The sequence below is a fragment of the Lactuca sativa genome, chromosome 8 (genome assembly GCF_002870075.4).
Source record: "Lactuca sativa cultivar Salinas chromosome 8, Lsat_Salinas_v11, whole genome shotgun sequence".
Classification (NCBI taxonomy): Eukaryota; Viridiplantae; Streptophyta; class Magnoliopsida; order Asterales; family Asteraceae; genus Lactuca; species Lactuca sativa.
The window spans coordinates 281,110,072-281,131,101 of record NC_056630.2 but is presented as its reverse complement, the minus strand read 5'-3'; the positions used below and the strand labels follow the sequence as shown (position 1 = coordinate 281,131,101).

Below are 21,030 nucleotides of genomic sequence, written 5' to 3'. Positions count from 1 at the left end.
TATAAAAAATATAATGTAATTTGAAATTGAAATATGTAAAAATAGATATTTTTCTTAAATGGAAGTACTTTTCATTCACACTAGGAAAACAAACCATACAAAATCTATTACATACTTAAAATTTCTTTTCCACAAATTTGAAAATTATAAAGGATACATATATTGTTTCCGATCGATAAAATCTCCTTTAATTTTAACAACATTTGTAAGATGGTCTCGTTCTGAACAAAGCTTATCAATCTTCGTATTTTCACCTCGAATCCACTTCTCAGGCACTTTGAGTGTTTTTCCGAGTTCCAGCCAACCATTTTGTAACGCTCCATTTTCATCTTTTAGTAGGATTCAATAAAAATCGTTGTTTATAAAAATCAAAGTAGAGATATAACGTTCTTAGCCCAAGTAATCATCATAAGCATGCAAGAAATATCGATACGATTTCTGTAGATATATAGAACATGTAAATCCGACTTCGTATGAAGAAGTTATGCTTCTTCGAATTTTCGCGAGTAAATCGATACAACTTTGTGTATCGTAAAAGTGAATTTTAGTTTCTTACTAGCCTAAGAAATATGAACAAAGTTGTAGTATTCGTACAACCGAGAGCGTAGATATAGTAAATGTCCAAATCTGACTTCGTATGAGTAAGTTATGATTTTTATAAGTTTCGATATAGCAGTACGCGACACCGAAACCGAAATTGCGATTGGTCGATTGTTAGCCGAAAAAATCTAAAAGAGAGTTGAATATCTCTTAAATAGAAATCCATCAATATAAAGACAGTCGAGAATTGATGTCGTATAAAACAGATACGAATTTTAAACGAAGTTCAGCAGTCTAAGCCTTCTAAAATAATAAATTAAAAATAAATTGAGAATTAGCCAACGGATTCTAAATTAAATTTGTAAATATCGTTGATGCTAAGCGTGGATATAAAGAACGTCAAAATCAGAGCTCGTATGAAGAAGTTACAAGATTATCAAAATCAACATTTTGCGATGTGCACGCAGCTTGTAGAAGGCGAAACGTAGATCAGCGAGCTGACAACACATGGCACCCTCCGACGTCACCCAAGTGCAGGGGCATGCATGGTAGGTGTGCACGGCGTACATCCTCGAAAAATTGCCTATATACCAGTTTAAAGCCCATTCATTTCCACACCAATTCCAAACACTCTCTAATTCTTAGGCACAAAAATAAGTTGTCTTCTGGATTTTGGAGTATTTTAGTTTAGTGAAGCTCTGGGTATATAAGCTCGACTAGTAGAAGCTCTCGGGTATGAATTCAGCCCGCGCCATTTCACGGTTTTCGCTAAAATCTCTGTAAGTTAAGCTGCACTTATCTTAATTCAAGTCTAACTTAGATTTATGAGTTTCTTTAAAGTCAAAAGAAGCTACAGATTGCATACACAAAGCCATATTGGGCTTTGATCGGTGATAAGTAGTAACAGATAATGGGTCAAACCCAAGTGGGGGAGAACCGACCCATAAGACAAAAGTGTGAAGATAAGTTTGACTTTCGATCTCTACGTTGAGGGCTAGGAGGATGCAACACAAGTAAATTGAAGTTGTTCGTTTAGGTTTAGTTATTTAGGGTAAAGGGAAAAAGAAGTCTTCTACTAAGATTACCCATAGGCTATGAGCTTCTTGCTTCTCAAGGAAAGGTTGGTCTTTCCTCCCAAGCGCCAGATGGGATTTAGGAATTAACCGATTTCCAGGGTGTGGCTCAGATAGCCAAGAGAACCCGATAAGTTTGTACCTTCAAGGATATAATACTTATCTTGACAAAATAGGAGCTATTAGACAAGGAATTTAGTATGTGCATAGTCACCAAGAGATAGCATCAAGATTCAGTTGTGAAGATACCTCATCAGTTTAAAGGATGTAGAAATATGTGGTGATCAAGGAAAGATGATGACAGTAACAATCAAGCATCAAAACCTCAATAGTTGGCTAGTATTACGACATTTCATAAGTAGGTAACTTGAGCAATAATCATACCTTGATACAGTCAATATAGTTCGAGCCTAGAGAGAAGGCTATTAGTGACCTAGTGTTCATTATAATATAATAGGTTGAAAAATAAGAAAACCTTATAATGAGTCTGTCACCAATATTAGAGTATCGGTTCCTGTGTTTTCAAGCCAGTATATCCTTCATAGTAGTTTTTGGCTTTAAATTCAAAATGATGGAACACCTGAACTAGGTAGAGAAACCACTTCTAGTTTATGATCATGTGAGTTTTAATGATGTAATGTAAGCATTTTAGAGGCATGTTCCAAATAAGTAGATTACGTTAGGATACCGTAGATAAAATTCCATAACTAATCACTATATATTAAGTCGACAGTGTTCCTAGTCAAAACAACAAATCGACATTTCAAGTATGAAAATGATCACTCTCCATAAAATAAAAATTTTGTAAGTCTAGACCGAAGAGTTCGCGGTTTTTGAAGACTTCATGTCACACCCCAAACCTGAACAACAGAAACGTTCGGGGGCGGAGGACGTCATATTCAGTATCATAACAATTGAATAGTAAAGAGAGTACACACCACCATAATATAAATATATTTGAAAAGTTTACATGATTGTATGTGTTACATGTTTGAATATCAAATACAATATGGTGATCCAAAATATGTTACTAACGCCCGCGCGCTATTCTTTAAAAGTAGTTGCTACCTGGTTTAGCGTTTTTCTGAGAATACAAGTTATTTCAAAGAGAAAGTGTCAACAATAAAGTTGGTGAGTTCATAAGTAGTGTTTTGAGAAAATGTATGTCATTCGAAAGTTCACGTTTGTTTTCTAGAAAATCCGATATTTTCTTATGAGTGTATGAAATGAGTATGAATGATTGTTGTATAAATTGTATGTATTTGAACCAGGAAAATCCTATATTTTCCTAAAAGTGAGAAGCAGTCTTAAATGTCCAAGACCGTAACTTGTAAGCAAATACGCCATGCTTAAAATAATGATGTATAGTCTTATTATAGAACAAAACTATAAGAAGCTTGTATTTGTATGTGATAATAAGAGTAATATTACTTTTCCCGTGAAAACATAATACCATAATAATTGTCTATCCAGTGAGTTTTCATAACCGTACGATGATGGGTTTACCTGAATGATGTTCTTCAGGCGCCAGAATGATATGATACTCGTCACCCCGATGACTGTAGCTAACAGTCAGGGTGCGGGATCATCAGTCTCGTATAGATCTATACACATTTATCACGTTCTCCAGACGGGAGACTCTGGTTATAAAACTGGGCTTTCTAGCGATACCTTGATAGGTATAATGAAGATGAATGACTCACAGATTCTCAATTAAGTCACGTATTCATGAAAATGTGCTTTTGTCTGAAATGATTACCCTTTCTATAGTATGAACAAAGGCATAATAATGAGTTGTATTTACTTGTAAACTACGTAGTGTTATAGTTGAAATGGTTACCCTCGATCTGATGTAATATGCATGTTTACAAATAAAACATATTTCTATTTATAAAACATAATTTATCTTAATTGAGTAAAGTTGCATTGTGAGATGTTTTGTATGTTAATAACTTCCTATGATAGTTATAACAATAACATGAAAAGTAAAGCAAGAGAATTGTGTTTCACACGATTTTAGTCATGTGTTTACTTGTATTCCCCCCCCCCCCTAAAAGCATTTAAAAAGGTATTTAAAAATGCAATGATAGGGGTATGAACTCACTTGGTAGAAGTGGTAGCCTGAAGAAGGCAAGAATAAACTCAAGCAACACTTCGACTGGAGAAAGTCGATTTCTCGTGAATCTCGGGGGCGTCGGGACTTGTGTAGTGAGCTAGTGGTAATATCGGGGCTTTATGTAACACCCCCCTCTGGCACGTATCACAATATTGTCCGCTTTGGGCCACTCGGCACGAGGACTTCCCAGGGGGTCACCCATCCTGGTACTACTCCCGCCCGAGCACGCTTAACTGCAGAGTTCTTATGGGATCTGCTGCCCTCACGGCTTTAAAACGCGTTGTGATAGGGAAGGTATCCACACCCCTTATAAGGAATGCTTAGTTCTCCTTCCCAGCCGATGTGGGATCAGATCTAACCCACTTTCACCCCCCATTATAGGGTTCGACGTCCCTGTCGAACACATCGACCCGTGCCCTAGCTCTGATACCATTATAAGGAATGCTTAGTTCTCCTTCCCAGCCGATGTGGGATCAGATCTAACCCACTTTCACCCCCCCATTATAGGGTTAGATCTGATCCCACATCGGCTTGGAAGGAGAACTAAGCATTCCTTATAAAGGGTGTGGATACCTTCCCTAACACAACGCGTTTTAAAGCCGTGAGGGCAGCAGATCCCATAAGAACTCTGCAGTTAAGCGTGCTCGGGCGGGAGTAGTACCAGGATGGGTGACCCCCTGGGAAGTCCTCGTGCCGAGTGGCCCAAAGCGGACAATATTGTGATACGTGCCAGAGGGGGGTGTTACAAATGGTATCAGAGCCAGGGCACGGGTCGATGTGTTCGACGGGGACGTCGAACCCTATAATGGGGGGTGAAAGTGGGTTAGATGCGATCCCACATTGGGTGGGAAGGAGAACTAAACATTCCTTATAAGGGGTGTGGATACCTTCCCTAACACAACGCGTTTTAAAGCCGTGAGGGCAGCAGATCCCATAAGAACTCTGCAGTTAAGCGTGCTCGGGCGGGAGTAGTATCAGGATGGGTGACCCCCTGGGAAGTCCTCGTGCCGAGTGGCCCAAAGCGGACAATATTGTGATACGTGCCAGAGGGGGGTGTTACACTTTAAGGTAGCTTAGAGGGGCTAAAGAGGCGTTTAAGAGTGAAGGAGTTGAGAGAGAAGCAACAAAACCCGGAGCCCTAGCCTCCTTTTTATAGTGTTGGGGGCACTAACGAACGTAGGGTGTTCCTTTAGGGAACGCAGCGCATTCCCCCTGTGAGGTCAGCGCTTACGTATTGTCCTCTGATGGACGATGGGATGGTTCTGGTCGAAGAACACAAGGCATTCCTTCTTGGACCAGCCTCGGATTTTGTGCCCCAAACTTGTAAAATGCGTAACTTTTGCGTACGAGCTCCGATTTCGACGTTCTTTATATCTACGCGTAGGTGAGAAAATGCTCTACAACTCTTGTTTAGACTCCATCGGCTAATTCTGAATTTATTTTTAATAGTATATTTTTAACAGGCCGGGGCTGGAAAAGTCCGTTAAAAATCCATAACTTCTTCATCCGATGCCCGTTTTCGTCGGTCTATTTACCGTTGTATTACCATTGATGAGATCTTCAATTCTCGTTTAGGTCGCGAATTACTTTAAGCAAACTAGGAAATTGTAGGATTTCTAGACTTAAACTTAGACACTAAGTGATGATCGTAAAGTGAGTATCTAGTATACCTTAGGATGAACACATAAATAGACACTGACACTTGATATTTTAAGGAATATGCCTTAATATAATATCCAAAACAACAAATTATCATATAAGCATGACTTTGGGGAAATTCCTTAGATGCTATTAATTGCTAATTGATTTATATAATAGCATGCCTTAGGTTGCCTATCTAAATTGCTATTAATTAGGTTTAAGTTATGTTGCCAACCTTGAACTAAGAAACCTATGTGTTCAGGATTCTAAACGTATCATTAATGTATTAGAACTGACATGTAATGTTTCGAAGTGATAAGGAGGACTTATGCGTCTAAACATAAACAAAAACATTCCTTATCATAATATATATTCTCGTATGGGTACATTGAAATCCAACTTTCGTATATAAAACGCCATGGTCAGGACGCGTAGTAGAGTGGGAAATTATATCGGAGACCGAAGCCTTGAACCCTAAAATCCTCATATGGATGGACATGCACTAACAATCGTACCAACAGCTGAACCGGTTACGAGGGATTGAGTTCAAGTTATGATTTTAACAATTTTTTGACTAACATATAAAGGAGATTAGACAACTATTCCAAGGAAATAGGAAAGAACCCACTGCACCGGTTATAGAAAGAATGTTAAATGAAGGTTAGTCCATATAAGTAGATTATTGTGGGAATTTAGAATCGTCGAAGGTTAGGAATGATGACTCCAAGAAAGAGGTTGATAGAGATGAATGCAAGTATGAAGAATTCATGGCATCCCAACCATAAAGAATTTGTAGAGAACCAACACCAGTAGCAGTCGTGGATTGCATCTACGAAATGGAGACAGTGTTAGAGATCTATGACTATGGCGACCAATGGAAAACAATCTCTACAACCATACATCTAAAGACTAGAGTATTAATTTGGTGGAAGCGGATGGCTAATGCTATGCTGAAAGAAGAGGCATGGAAGATATCATGGGAGAACTTCCTTGTGCAATTGAAGGAAGAGTACTGCTCAGAGAGAGACCTTCGGGAGATAGCAAAAAAATTCCAAAACCTGAAGAAAGGAGAGAAGAGTGTCAGAGATTAAGCTACAGTCTTTTCTGAAAAGATGGAATTAATCCCTTACCTAGTTCCTATTGAAATCTCCAAGATAGATAGATTTGCCAATGGATTACCAACAGATTTTTGTCCTTTGGTAAAGCAAGCAACTACATTGGGAGTATCCGTCCAAGTTGCTAGGTCCTTGGAATATATAGTTGAAAGGAAAATCGCCACCAAGGAAGAAGTTGGCGAGAAGAGGAAGGGTAAAGAAATTTCAGAACCCAATAAGAAGGGTGGATTTCCGAAACATAAACCTAACGACGAGAAGCCCAGATATAGAAATGAAGCAATATGGTGCGGAAAATATAGAAAGAAGCATTTTGGACAATGCACAAAGGTTGTAACCTGCTATAGGTGTGGCAAAACTGGCCACTATGCTAACCAGTGTGCAACCACTTATATGGCATGTTTCAAGTGTGGGGAATTCGGGCATTTCAAGGAGGATTGCCCAAATAAGAAAGGAGTGGCACGAACAATGCAAAAGACTCTGAATATAGTAAAGGAAGAAGCATATGGCTCTTCAGGAAGTTAGGGTGGGAAGATACCTACCCAAATTCAAGATACGGAGTATTCGTCTTATATAGATAGTAGTAGGATGTGAAGCCTAATATAAACATGTATAAGGTATGAATAAATGTTTTAATCATTTTCGAAAGTTATAAAATTTCTAGTTATGTTACATTGTTGTGTGACATTAAGAATTATGATTTCAATATAATAGTTTGGTTAAGAATAAATTTTGGTGTAGTATGCATGTAAGCACGACACTACACGAGAAAGAATTTATACCAAAGGTTGGAAAATAGAATTGTAGTTGAAGATACACATGGAACAAATCGTAGTCTAGGAAATTTGTTGTATATGATTACTTGGACACATGTATATGTATTAAATTGCTTTTGTGATCTTTAGGAAACAGTGACCTGGGAAAACTACGAGACAAATTTTGGGATGAGTATGAGTAGGTGTGGAAGGTAGTATGGGCCCGTACTACCGGAAACACATGACTCATACTTGGATCAGGAGGACTCAGAAGGTTACTGAGGTACTAGTAGTTAAATTCTTCGTCCATGTTCTCTGTTACCATCATTTTGGTAATAGCTAAAGTTATTTCTGATGCAGGTAGTCATATCAAATCGAGTCCGACTAATTTATGAAGTAATTTCGGCATAGCACCCGAATCTAGTTGAAGGAAAAGATAATCGAAACAAATAATGAAAGTATCAAAGTTATCCTTGAAGACTAGGAAGCTTGTAGCTAGAAGTTCTACATGCTAGAATGCGATTGTAATGCACTAGAACATGAAGGAAGGTACCTTTTGTGTTAAAATCTGAATCAAAGAGACCTGAGTCTAGCCATTTCATCATACGATGACAGGTCAGTAAAACATGACCCATCGGTCCGGGAGTTAAAATATAAATATAAAGTCTTCTTAAGAAGGAGCAAGACTCTCCAATAGAGATCAAATTTAGAAGGAAGAGCAGGTGTAAGATTGATCACCGTGAGTGGTCAAGAAGTGTAAGAGTTAGAAACTCAATAGAGTGGTCATAAAAGTTACGATTACCACCTAGGATGGAAAGGTAACATGCAAAGTCATTATACAAGCCCTGTTTTGTGGATGATTCTGGGATGTAATCATCCTAAAGGGGAGATAATGGTAACCCCTACAAATTCAGATTAGTCAATTTAGAGATAATGTGTTAAAATTGACTTTTTGAAAGAAGTTATTTAGGATAAATAATCTAAACCAAGTTATAGTATGTGCGACAGAGATTCCGTACATATAAACAACGGCCAAATCCGACTTCATATAAAGAAGTTATACTTCTTTTAAGTTACGTGATTAAACTAGCACAACTCAACATATCATAAAAAGTGATTTTTTGATAAATTACATTTTAGCCTTTGAGGTATAAACAAAACTTGTAGTAGTCATTAAACCGAGGGCGCGCATATACAGAACGTTCAAATCTAACTCCATAACAGGATGTTATGATTTTTCAAAGTTTCAGTGTAGCAGTGCAGGCACAAAAATTTAAATTCTAATCGGTTGACTGTTAGCCAAAACAATCTAAACAAGAATTAAAGATCTAGGTAATAGGAACCCATCGATATAAAGACATTCGAGAACGGAGTCCGTATGTAGGAGTAACACTTTCTATAGCGATTTCCAACGGCCTAAGTGTATCAAAAATATAAATTTTTGATAGAATGAGAACTAGCTGTTGGGACCTACAAGAAAGTTGTAGATCTCGTCGAGAACTTTTTGAAAATATAAACAATGTCTAAGATGGAGCTTTTATGAAGAAGTTACACCATTTTGAAAATATGGATATTCACGTATGCAAAGTGCGCGACTCGCACAATGACGTGGCGTGTTCTGGAGGCGACATGTGGCATGGTAGGTGGCCAGACTCTCCCTCAAGACAAGTTGATGTGGCACCACATTTTCGTAACATGCGTCACATTATAGGTCTAACATCCATATAATTAATGAAAAATTTAAACTTTTAAAACCTTCCTACAAATGATCATTCTTTACAATTTAATTTTCAAAACATGTTTAATATCAGAGTTTCCTACAATCATAAATCAAAACGAGAGGAGGTACACGATCATGTCTTCGCCTTCCCACGATCATCCGAGGTACCTTAAACATAACCTAAAACTGTTAGCCCAATGCTTAGTGAGTTCCCCCTAAATACTAACACAAAAGATATAACTTAATTCAAATAAAAACATGTATTGGGTCCACAACTAAAGAATGGATTACGCCTGAGCCTACAGTATGAGTCTGGCTTTCCTATCAGGCCCACAACTCATATCTGGCTTGCTCCTGAGCCCCACAATATAAGTCTGGCTTGCCCTCGGGACCCACAACTTATTTCTGGATTGCTCCTTGACCCAATTAGTCATCAGGTTGAATACCACCAAGCTCTTATTACGAGTCTGGCATACCCTTCCCGAGCCTCAACTCGTATCTAGAATTATCATGAGACCTCAGTATGAGTCTGACATGCCCTCCCCGACCCTCAGCTCATATATGGATTGCTATGGGTTGGTTGGCAACTTCACAGAGTAGTACAACCTCAACCCAACCCACTCAATATGTCGACATATAACAGATAATAACATACACATATAATCAAACAATATCACAGGTAGTCTTACAGATCTACCAGACTAGCATATCAAAACTAGCATGCATATCTATTCCATACTCAACAAAAGCATCCGCGGTCATCCTGACCCCTTCGTCCTGCCAGGATACTCGCGATGGAACCTGAGTTGCCCCGCCCACTAAGCATGAGAAATTTTCCTTGATATGACCCGACTGATGATATCGATAGCACAATTCTACTTCAAGGATGCATTCTTGGAAGAAATGGCCCTTCCTCCCGCACCTTCCATACATAGACCTGTTGCGCACATCCTCATGTGTCCCTACATCCTTCGTGTAACCACCACGGACCCTCGGGTCTCTAACACTTGCTATGGCAACGTCCAACGGCTCCGATCGATGAGCTAGACCATGAGTTCGTCTATTCTTCTCCAGTTGCCTATCTAAACCAACCTCCTACTCCTGGGTTACCCCGACCATCCTGTCAACCGCCTGAAAAGCCGAGGTATGACCCTCAAACTTGGCGACCAATCTATCAATGGCATGCCCAATGATGTCGGGTAACTCCTCACGTAATGCTAGCGAAACCTCCGTAGCGATCCAATCATGGGATTAACCATCCTGATAACATGGTGCATAACCCACATCCGATCCCAAAAGACGAGATATAGCAATAGGATCCTCCTCCCTAAGGGATTCGAGGGGTCTACAAGCTTTGGGCTCCATATGCGCCCCCAACTTCCCCGTTAAAATCTTGACCCGAAAGGCCCCTATATGACTATCCAAGAGCTCCAAAATCCCTTCGTTGACTGAACCAAAGATCATCGGAGTCAATTCCAAAATACCGTGGGTAATCTTCGATGAGATGAACTCCCGCATCCACTCATTGATTTGCTCAATACCTGCACTCTCACCTGACCCAGAACTGAAACCTGAATCCCTTCCTGAGTGCTCAACACCATACTGAAAAACAACCAGCAAAAGATCAGAACATACCCAATAATCCTCATCTTAAAGGCTTCCTAGATTCTCCAAGACTCTCCTCGATTAGGGTATGGGTCATGTATTGGGTTATGAGAAAAACAACAATCTTATGGTACACATGCAAACCCTAAATCTTTGGATCTAGGTTTTTTTAATTGTACATGCGATAATCATCCAAAACTTGTAAACCCTAAATATATCCTATAGAAATCGAAATCAACATAATTAAACAAGTAAGAATGTTACCTCTCAGTTGCAGCTTGAAGATCCTTGCCTTTGAGAGCTTAGTATCACAAATGTAATACCTCTAATCGATCACAAACACCACTAGCAATTGGAGAATGTTAGAGAGAGAGGAGGAGGCTCAAATTCGGCTCTAGGATCCTTCTAGGATTTCTTGTAGTCAAAAATTAGATGCCAATGGGGTCCTTATATAGGTGAGGAATTAGGGCTTCAGTCAAAGACCTAATCCGGTTGCTTAGGCTCTAAGCAGCTCATAGGAATCTTACAGAATCCCTAGCCTTGGAAGAAATCCTTATGGGCTCCCATAAGATTTCGTCCACCTCTTATCCAAGAGGTTCTCAACCCATTTTGCAATTATCTTATAATTACAATATCAGTCCACTTAATTCAGTTAATCTCTTTTGACCATAAAATTAATTCTAAATTAACTCTTGACCAATATTAATTAAATAATATGATTTCTCTTTTAATATATTATTCTCATAATATATTAATAAATCATATTTATCCTCTTTCTCCATTATTCATCCAGTCAAGTTTCTTTGGTGAAGGCAACCCAAAAGGACCATACTACTATCAGGTTAAGTACATACCAAATATAGTTATGAGTTTATACACCTAATCCAACATCATGTGCTTTCAGTAGTACGGGCCCACTACTACCTTCCACACCTATCCATACCTTCCTCAATAATCATCCTGAATCCTCCAAGTCACCTCCTCAAACTAATACTCCAAGCACTCGCTAAATAGCACAACAAAACCCACTGAAGTAGTTCCTAGGGTTTCCTAGGTTCCTGACCTCACCCTGCCATCAGCTGCTGAAGAAATCCCAATAATTTCAATTAACTATATCATGAATACAATCACATGCAACAAAGCTTAGATAATCCTTCGAGTGATAGACTCGTCCCTACAACGGTTAGACTCAGACGAGAGCTATGAAATAGGGTCAAATCCGTCACTCTGAGATTATTTAACCCATGTTACATGTGACATAACATATTCCCTAAGTAGCTAACTCACATCACTTAAGAGTACCACAAAGCGCAAAGCAAGTATCATTCATGCAGTAACATTCCAATCCATAGAATAATCAAGAACATCTCTTCTCACATACCATAATGCATGCACTCCATCCTCAGTTCCTAGAGGAGGACTCAACATAATGCAACTGGCCGACTAACCCTACTTAACTTATCCTACCACCATTGCCCCACGACCCTCCATTGGTGAAAGATAATTATCATATGAATACAATCACATGTCACACGACTTAAATAATATTAAACTAAAAGATTCAATCCTACAACGATTAGACTCAGACGAGATAAGTCTAATAACTATAAATGAAAGTACGACTTCGAAATCTGATTAGCAATCGTAGGTCTCAAAATCCGCTATCCAACTCTGACACATCCTTTAGATAAGGGATCGTACAATCCTCCATTCTCAAGATATCGTGTGGACAATTACATGGAACATAGTCATACTTATTGTCCAACAGTTTGTTTCTCGATCTATGATTTTCCTGACATAGAACTTAATTGAACACATCAATTCAGTCTTGACCGGGCCCGACACATAAGTAAAAAAATCATCGAGGGGCCCAAGATATTTCTTTTAAGCTCGTAGTATAAAAGGAACAGATAAACTTCGACTTATATGCTTGTACTATTTACTCATCAAATTGTACACAACAATGCGTTTTATAACATCAAGTTACTGATGCGTTTACACATTATCAATGCACAAACGACTCGTAAACAACAACTCATATATCTAGGTTTAAAGACTATATGATATTATCATCTCACAATCACTCGTGATTAAATTCCATGAAGTGATTCATGTGAGCGCGGGTTTAATCCAATACTCAAATCTTATTTCAGGAGTACTCATGAATGTTGCAACAAACCTTTGCTATGTCTAAACGCTTAGACAAACTACAAGCCAATTCATGAAAGTCTTCTTTCATACTTACTTCCAACATATGATCGAGTGTGGATAGTTTAAATAATCTTATTATTTAGGAAGTCAAAACATGCAAAGTGAAACAATAGTAAATAATTAACATAATACATTAACTTTACTTATAAATAAAACTCCTTTATTTAATCATCAAATGTTAATTAGAATTTTTCTATTACAAGTTTCTAAAGGCTATCTAATCACTAAAACTAATATCGTCCTTCAGCCCAATGCCCGTAGCGTGCTGCAAGTGCTTAACACCACTCAGTCCCTTCGTAAGGGGATCTGATGGGTTCTCCTCTGACGATACCCTCTTTACTACGAGGAGTCCCTCTTCTTCCCGATGTCTAATGAAATGATATTTTCTGTCGATATGCATGGATCTGCCATGATCCCTTGGTTCCTTGGTCAAGGCAACCGCTCCTTCGTTATCGCAGAAAATCTCCATCGGCTCCTTTATGGCAGGTACAACTTTAAGGTCTCCGATGAAGTTCTTTAGCCATATCGCCCCCTTTGACGCTTCTCTCACTGCTTTGTACTCTGATTCGCACGCTGAATCATCTATGAACTCTTGCTTGGAACTTTTCTAGGTCATTGTTCCTCCGTTCAGGGTAAACACCCAGCCCGACTGCGAGCGGAAATTATCCCGGTCGGTCTGCAAACTGGCGTCACTATATCCTCTTACTCTCAAGTTGTCACTCCCACCGAGGATAAGGAACCATTCTTTAGTACTGCGTGGGTACTTCAGAATGTTCTTTACTGCGGTCCAATGTGCCCTACTAGGGTTCCCTTGATATCTGCTGACCATGCTCAAAGCGAAGGCCACATCAGGGCGATTACACGTCATAACATACATGATTGAGCCAACTGTGGAAGCATAAGGTACTCGTCTCATCTCTGCTGTCTCGGCTTCGGTACTTGGGCTTTGAGTCTTACTCAACTTGGTATTGCTTTGGATTGGTAACTCCCCTTTCTTGGAATTCTCCATGCTAAATCGTTTTAACACTTTATCGAAGTAAGTACTTTGACTAAGTCCTATTTGTCTCTTACTCTTATTTCTCAATATCCTTATCCCTAGAATATAAGCGGCTTCTCCGAGGTCCTTCATAGCGAAGCACTTCCCAAGCCAGGACTTAACCTACTGCAGGGTTGGGAAGTCGTTTCCTATGAGCAATATGTCATCCACAGACAATACGAGAAAGCTAACTATGCTCCCACGGGCTTTAATATATACACATGACTCATCATCACTTCATGAATAACCAAACTCTTTGACTTTCTCATCGAAACAAAGATTCCATCTGATAGATGCTTGTTTTTATCCGTAAATGGATTTCTCAAGCTAACACACTTTATTAGGGTGCTCTGCATTGACAAAACCCTCTGGATGATTCATGTAAACATCTTCAGCCAACTTTCCATTAAGGAAAGAGGTTTTGACATCCATTTGCCATATTTCATAGTCATGAAATGCAGCTATGGCTAGCATAACCCTTATAGATATAATCTTCGCTACTGGTGAGAAGGTCTCATCATAGTCAACTCCGGGAGTTTGAGTAAAGCCCTTCGCAACCAATCACACCTTATATGTGTGTACTTTCCCATCCATGTTGGTATTCTTCTTGAAGATCCACTTGCACCCGACTGTCTTACGACCTGGTACATTGTTAACCAAGTTCCAAATTTGATTGTCATACATGGACTAAATCTCGTTGTCTACAGCCTCTTTCCATTTTGCAGACTCCGGGTCTACCATGGCTTCCTTGTAGGTGTTAGGTTCATCCAAATTTATTAGTGTGCTAGCACTAATAAACGTATCAGCTTCACTTGTTATATGGAAACCATACAACACAGGTGGAACACTAACTCTACTGGAATGTCTTAGAGGTAAGGACTCGTCAATTGGTTTAACATGAGTTTCCTCCTTGGGTTGAACACCAGTGTAAGAGGTTCCTTCATCTCTTGATTCTTGAAGCTCTTCAAGATCAATTTTCCTCCCACTGTCCTCTTGGCATATGAGCTCTCTCTCCCTCTCTCTCTCTCTCTCTCTCGGAAAACCCCTCTCCTCGCAACGAATAAACAGTTGTCACTCGGTCTATAGAAGAGATATCCAAATGAGAGAATACTGTTGGATATAGTGTCTAAGTCCATAACTGTATTTGGTATGTACTTGCCCCGACCCGGCATGGTCCATTTGGGTTGCATGACATTGCAATACTTGGATAGACAAAAGGAGAGAAAGGACACTTATGGTTATTAATATATTATAAGTTTTAATATATTAATAATAGTATTATTTAATTAGTGTTGATCAAGAATTAATTTAGAGTTAATTTGGTGATCAATATGAGACTAATTAAATATATAGGGTTGATTATGTCAATCATCTATTCTTTTATAGTGGGCTAATGATCACTACTAGAAAAACAGCCTTTTACGATGCTCATTGCACGTCGTAAAACGCTCAGACGACGCGCAAATGTGCGTCAAGAAATGCCCTGTCATAAAGAGAGACGACACGCATTTACGACGCGCATATACGACGCGCGGTTATGACACGCAATGCATATCAAGGAAGGCCCTGTCATAAAGGACGACGACATGCATTTGCGTGTCGTAACCTTACGACACGCGTGTTTATGACACACAATGCATATCAAGGAAGCCTCTGTCAAGAAAGGCCATCTCATAAATGAAGATGTCACACATTTTTGTGTATCATAATTTTAAAAGTTAAAAAAAATATTATTTACAGATTTACTAATTTTCAAATTAAATTTGCATTTAATGTCTCATAACTAAAAATAAAATACCATATACAAAAAATACAATCCATTGCATAAAATTTATTGTCATACAAATAACAAACTTTATTTCATATTCATACATATGATTACATTATTCATTAAAAAACATATACCTACATCTTCACCTAAAATGTTATTACATGATGTTGGCCACTTCATTGATGGATCACTAAGAGGAAAACCAACAACTGCCCTAAAATGTTCCATGATGTGCCCATACTCATGTCCTGTAACTTTAAACATTTAATAAAGTAAAATACCTCCTAAAAATAAAATTGCACAAGAAACAACACATCATAATGAGAAATTACTAACATGAATGGAAGAAGTACACTATAAATTTGTTTTACCAAGAGTGGCATGGACGATCAGGTGCTACAAAGTTTGTCCAAGCTGCCAAACAAAGACTGCATGCAAACCAAAACATACATACACTATAAATTATTACCATACAAATCATATTCATACATACGAGTTTGTTTTACCTTTTTTTCCTCATATCTTTATAAGTTATAACCATGGTAAATCATATTTCTCTAACACAAAGAATGCAAAATTACCCTTATGTTTTTCTCTAGCATGCCCTCGTTCCCTTTCTCTTTCTCTAGCATTTTCCTTTTCATGTTCTTTCCCTCTTTCCTTCACATCTGAGAGAGAGAGAGTACAAATAATCAAATTTAGTCATATATAAGTTTGTTGCTGCCTGTAAATTTCAATAGCAAAAACCAGTAGTTTCCTTTTAGTTTTTATTATAAATAATAATAAATAATAATGCAGAAGCACTGATTCAACACTCACCTGAAATGGTAGTAAATTCTCAAGAAGATGGTATTTATGAAGCAAGGAGAATGAAAATTCAGCAGCCCCAAATGATAGCATATAATTTGTCTCCATCATTGTCCTAGACTGAATAAAGAAACATTAGACTAAAAAGGTAAATTTAAACTATTTTATCAAATCGACACTCATGAAGTTCAAAATAGGACCGACCCTAATGTTGTAATAGATGATGTTTGTTTAAAAATCGCACACTTGATTTTCTTTGACAATGATAATCCCAGTAAAAGTAATATTTTTCACCTGAACAACAAAAGAGATTAAGATTTAATGATATGTTTTGTTAATAGTAAATAAAGTTAAAGCCAATTGTTCCAATAATAGCACTCGACATCAAAGCAAATTGAATTACATGTTATTCCTTCACCTCCTAGTCTAGTCTTCATATCAAGTAATATACTAGCGATTCCATCCCAATTCATTTCTATCTTCATTGTTATTCCTTCACGTCCATATTCAATGATAGAAACTCCTAAACAAATAAACAAATAATAATCAATATTCAAGAAAATGTGGAATCATCTTAAGCAAGCAGAGAACATAACCAAAGAATTAAGAAACATGAAAACAAATGAAAGGATAAATGCAAATGGTAAAACAATCAATTAGCCTAACTTGTAAATTGCGGGGCCATTGTGCCAAGGGTAAACATGGAAAATGAAAAATAAGACAACACCATTAGTTTACATTGTTCAAGATTTGGCTCCACACTAGCCTTTATACGCTCTGATGCCGCCTACAAGATAAACCAAAATCCAAAATCACATGATAAGCACATTACAACAATTATGGTGATGGTTAATAGATGTCACAACTAGGAATTTTGATGCCATGTAACTACAACACTTATTTCAATTATGAATCAATAATGTGAAAGCATGTATGATGCTTATCCAATAACAACAAAACTTCATAAACTACTTCATTCAAGCACTACAAATAGTCCACAAAGAATTGGAAACCCTTGAAATCCCGGTTTAAGTCCATTTTGGACTAGGATTTTCTTATTGGACCTAATGGACCAATAAGCTTCCAATTTAACTATCTTGAACATATAACTCTCAAATGGGCTCTAATTGGAGCCATATACATGAAACTTAATATTTTGGGCCTTATAAGCCTAAAATAAACTAGGTTAACTTTAATGGGCCTTATTGGGTCACAACCAATTTAAATTTAGCCCTAATAGGTCATAAAAATCATTCTTTGATTTATGTTGGGCCAAAAGTCATCTAATTAAATCATGATATGGGCTTAAGCATGCAAGGCCCAATTCTCTTCCTTTCTCCTCTCCATTCTCAGGCCCAACAACCCAAGAAGAAAGAGTTGACTTTTCATTTGCCACCTCACTATTACTTGTTGGGTTTCCATGCAAAGGTCTCATGCTTCCATACAACCATCAATTCATCTACTCTCTCTTCCCCTCTCTCTTCTTCTCTCGACCGAACACAACACAAACACACACATATTTCACTCAAAACTCTCTCAAGGAAACTCCCTCCACTCTTCATCAAGTTCTCGAAATTTAGGAGGTTTTTCAAGAAGATATTTCCACAAATTCATCATCTAAGGTAAGTTCATGCTTGGATCTATGATCTAGATTCTTTGTTTTATCAAAAACCCCTTCCTAATCTATACAAAATCATGATCACTCTCTTAGAAATCATATAAGTTCGAGATTTACCAAGAGGACTTGCTAGGATCGAAATTTCTTCATCTCTTCCTTCAAAAACCAAAACCACAACTCAAGGTGAGCTTCATACCCCTCTCTTTTCGGTTTTTATGAGTTTTATGGGGGAGAATACATTAAAATGTGTAGATCTATGTGTATGTGTATGCTATGTGTGATTTTATGCATGTATGTGTGTTTTTATGTGTTTTTATGATGAACATGTAACCAAAAAGGGGTGATACTCGAGATCTATGACATAAGAAAGGAAACAAACATGATCTAAGTGACTTTACACTAAACAAGTCAAGAATAATAACTTATAAGATTACGATGAACATAATTACAACATAAAACCCATTTTTGGGCTTAAATTGTCAAAAATACAAAACTTGGGTTAAAAATTGCCAAGTCACGGTTTCTTAAGGGCCAAAAGAGTCAAAATAGTTTCCATAATTGTTTTTCTGAATAATAAAATTTTCAAAGGACTTGAAATGTAAATTTTTAGCTTAATGGGCTAATTTTGGGCCTTTTGGCCCAATAAGCCCAAAAGTGCGAAAAATGACAATTAAAGGGGCTGAAATGAAAATTTCTTCAAAACAGGGGATAAAAGGATAATAAAACTATTTCAAGGGTCAAAAATGCTTTTTATTTCCAAAAAGGATAAAAAATGTAAAGTTTTTGGATTTCAGGCCAAAACTATAAAAATTGTGAAAAGTTGGGTTTTAACCGAAATTTTACTATTCTAAAAGCACTAAAACAGTTAACAAAATAAATTTTGAGTTAAAACCATCATTTCAACAAATTTAAGATACAAAGGTGTCAAGAAAATGTTTTAAGGGCTAAAAATGTCCTTTCTTTTATATAAAGGATTAAACTTGTATTTTTATAAAAAGGGAAGGTGTTGAAAAGGGTCAAACTTCTACTTTTTAACAAATTATTTCATTGAGTGAAAATACAAAAACCACGACTGCCGAAAAATCAAAAGACGAATACACGTTTAACTCCAAATATCGTTACAAACGAATCGATCGGTCTCGAATCGATACCATTATAACAACCGTAAAAATCGAACCCTCCAATAGATATGCGAAACCTAAGATGAGTAATTATTCAAACTTTGGGTTTAGAAGTTTCAAATTATGCTTGTTGGACCTTGCAAGTCCATTAACATGATCTTTGGGCCCAAAGGGATAACGCTTATATGTTATTGGGCCTCCTATGACCCAATTCCATATAAAAGGACTTTCAATAGCTTTTATGTGTCATTGGGCCCTAGTGGTCCATTGGTATTGCTAGTAAAGTCAAAGTAAGCAAATGCGAGTTGGACCATCGTGTCTTTCGCATCCCTGACAGCCTAAGGTACTTACGATAGTAGTAGGACATAGGGCTCCTCTTCTCTTCGTTCGCTAAGGCTTATGAGTAATCAAAGTAGACGGAATTAGGGCGTTATTCAACAATAATCAAGGTGGTGTAATCAATATTCATTCGATGTGACGGTACAAAATCTGTAATCACGTATATCTTTCGAATCGGAAAACATCGGGTTTTCCGGGGAAAGATCAATACTATTCATTCGGAAATTCTATAACTATAATACAAAACACCCTTTTTACATATATGTTTTGAAATCATTCATGCATCAACTTATGGATCTTCACACTTTGATAAACTAATGTCTTTTCAGAAAATATCGGATTTTCTAGGTTTTACAAACTATACAAATCATTTTATTCACAACTTTGCTTATGAACTCACCAACATTTCATATGTTGACGTTTTTCCAAAGTAACTTGTATTGTCAGGTAGCAGGTAAGCCGAGGAATAAGTACCATGTGTGTTAGGGTGTTTTTGCTTTTGAAATCTATCAAACAATGTATGTATGGATTTAAAATATTAAAACAATGTACTTGATGTGAACAATTCCAGTTGTAATATATTGATGCATGGTGATGTTTATGTTATGATTCATGTATATTCATTGTGATGATATTCAATTAAAATCACGCGAGCCCTCGGACGTTTCCACCGTCTGGTTCGGGGGTGTGACAGGTTGGTATCAGAGCTCTGTTTATAGTGAACTAGCATATCTAACCACACATTGATATGCAACTATAAACCAAAGAGGGACTAACACAACTCTGAACAAAACAAATAAAACACAACGATAAAACATCTTTGCCTGTGTGAGTTAGGAAATAGAACATAATACCAAACCAAACAAGATAATTCTAGCATCTTGGTTAAGCCAAGACTGTTCATAGTTGTGTCAAGGAGTGGATGTAGCCTGATCAACTAAATTTCCTCCAAGGTACAACTATCACGTGTCCTGAGGAAATCGCGATGGTAGGAAAACCTAAAAACATACCCCTTTATCGCCAAGAAGAGAACATCAACTCAATCTATACAATAATTGAAGCGTCATAGGAGTAATGATAGTTATTCGCATACTTCCTCTCAGTCGACATGGAAGGAGAACACCAGGGCATCCAGTTTCATCAGGTCCTAGTAGCCCACGGGATGATCGAAGATGAGCTTGAAGGAGATCAAGGGGGAGCAGACGATGTGGGTCCTGACGAGTACACGGACACTTACTATGAGTTCGATGAGGCTGAGTACGACATGGAGGAAGAACAAGACTCCGGCGAGGACTCTGCCACAACAACTGTCAGCGAGGCACAGCAGGCCATCCCGCCCCACCAGTAAATCCCTCAAGGGAGAATCGATCCCCAGAAGCTGAGATTGCCGCCCTACAACAACAGTTATTCGCCATGGAAGCACGAGCAGTGAGAGCTAAGCATGAGAGGGATGAAGTCATTGGAGAAATGACTGATATGGGCCAGTTGTTGGCACAACACTTCGGTGTATGACCTCGCTGCAGTCGTAGGACGCTCCATAGAGTGTTAGGAGTAGACTTAACCTA

The 21,030-nt window shown here is 37.9% G+C and overlaps 1 pseudogene; it reads right to left on the bottom strand.

The window, feature by feature from the left end:
• Positions 1-10,208: 10,208 nt before the first annotated feature.
• Positions 10,209-21,030, bottom strand: part of LOC111909538 (probable inactive ATP-dependent zinc metalloprotease FTSHI 5, chloroplastic) — a 46,520-nt pseudogene continuing 35,698 nt past the window's right edge.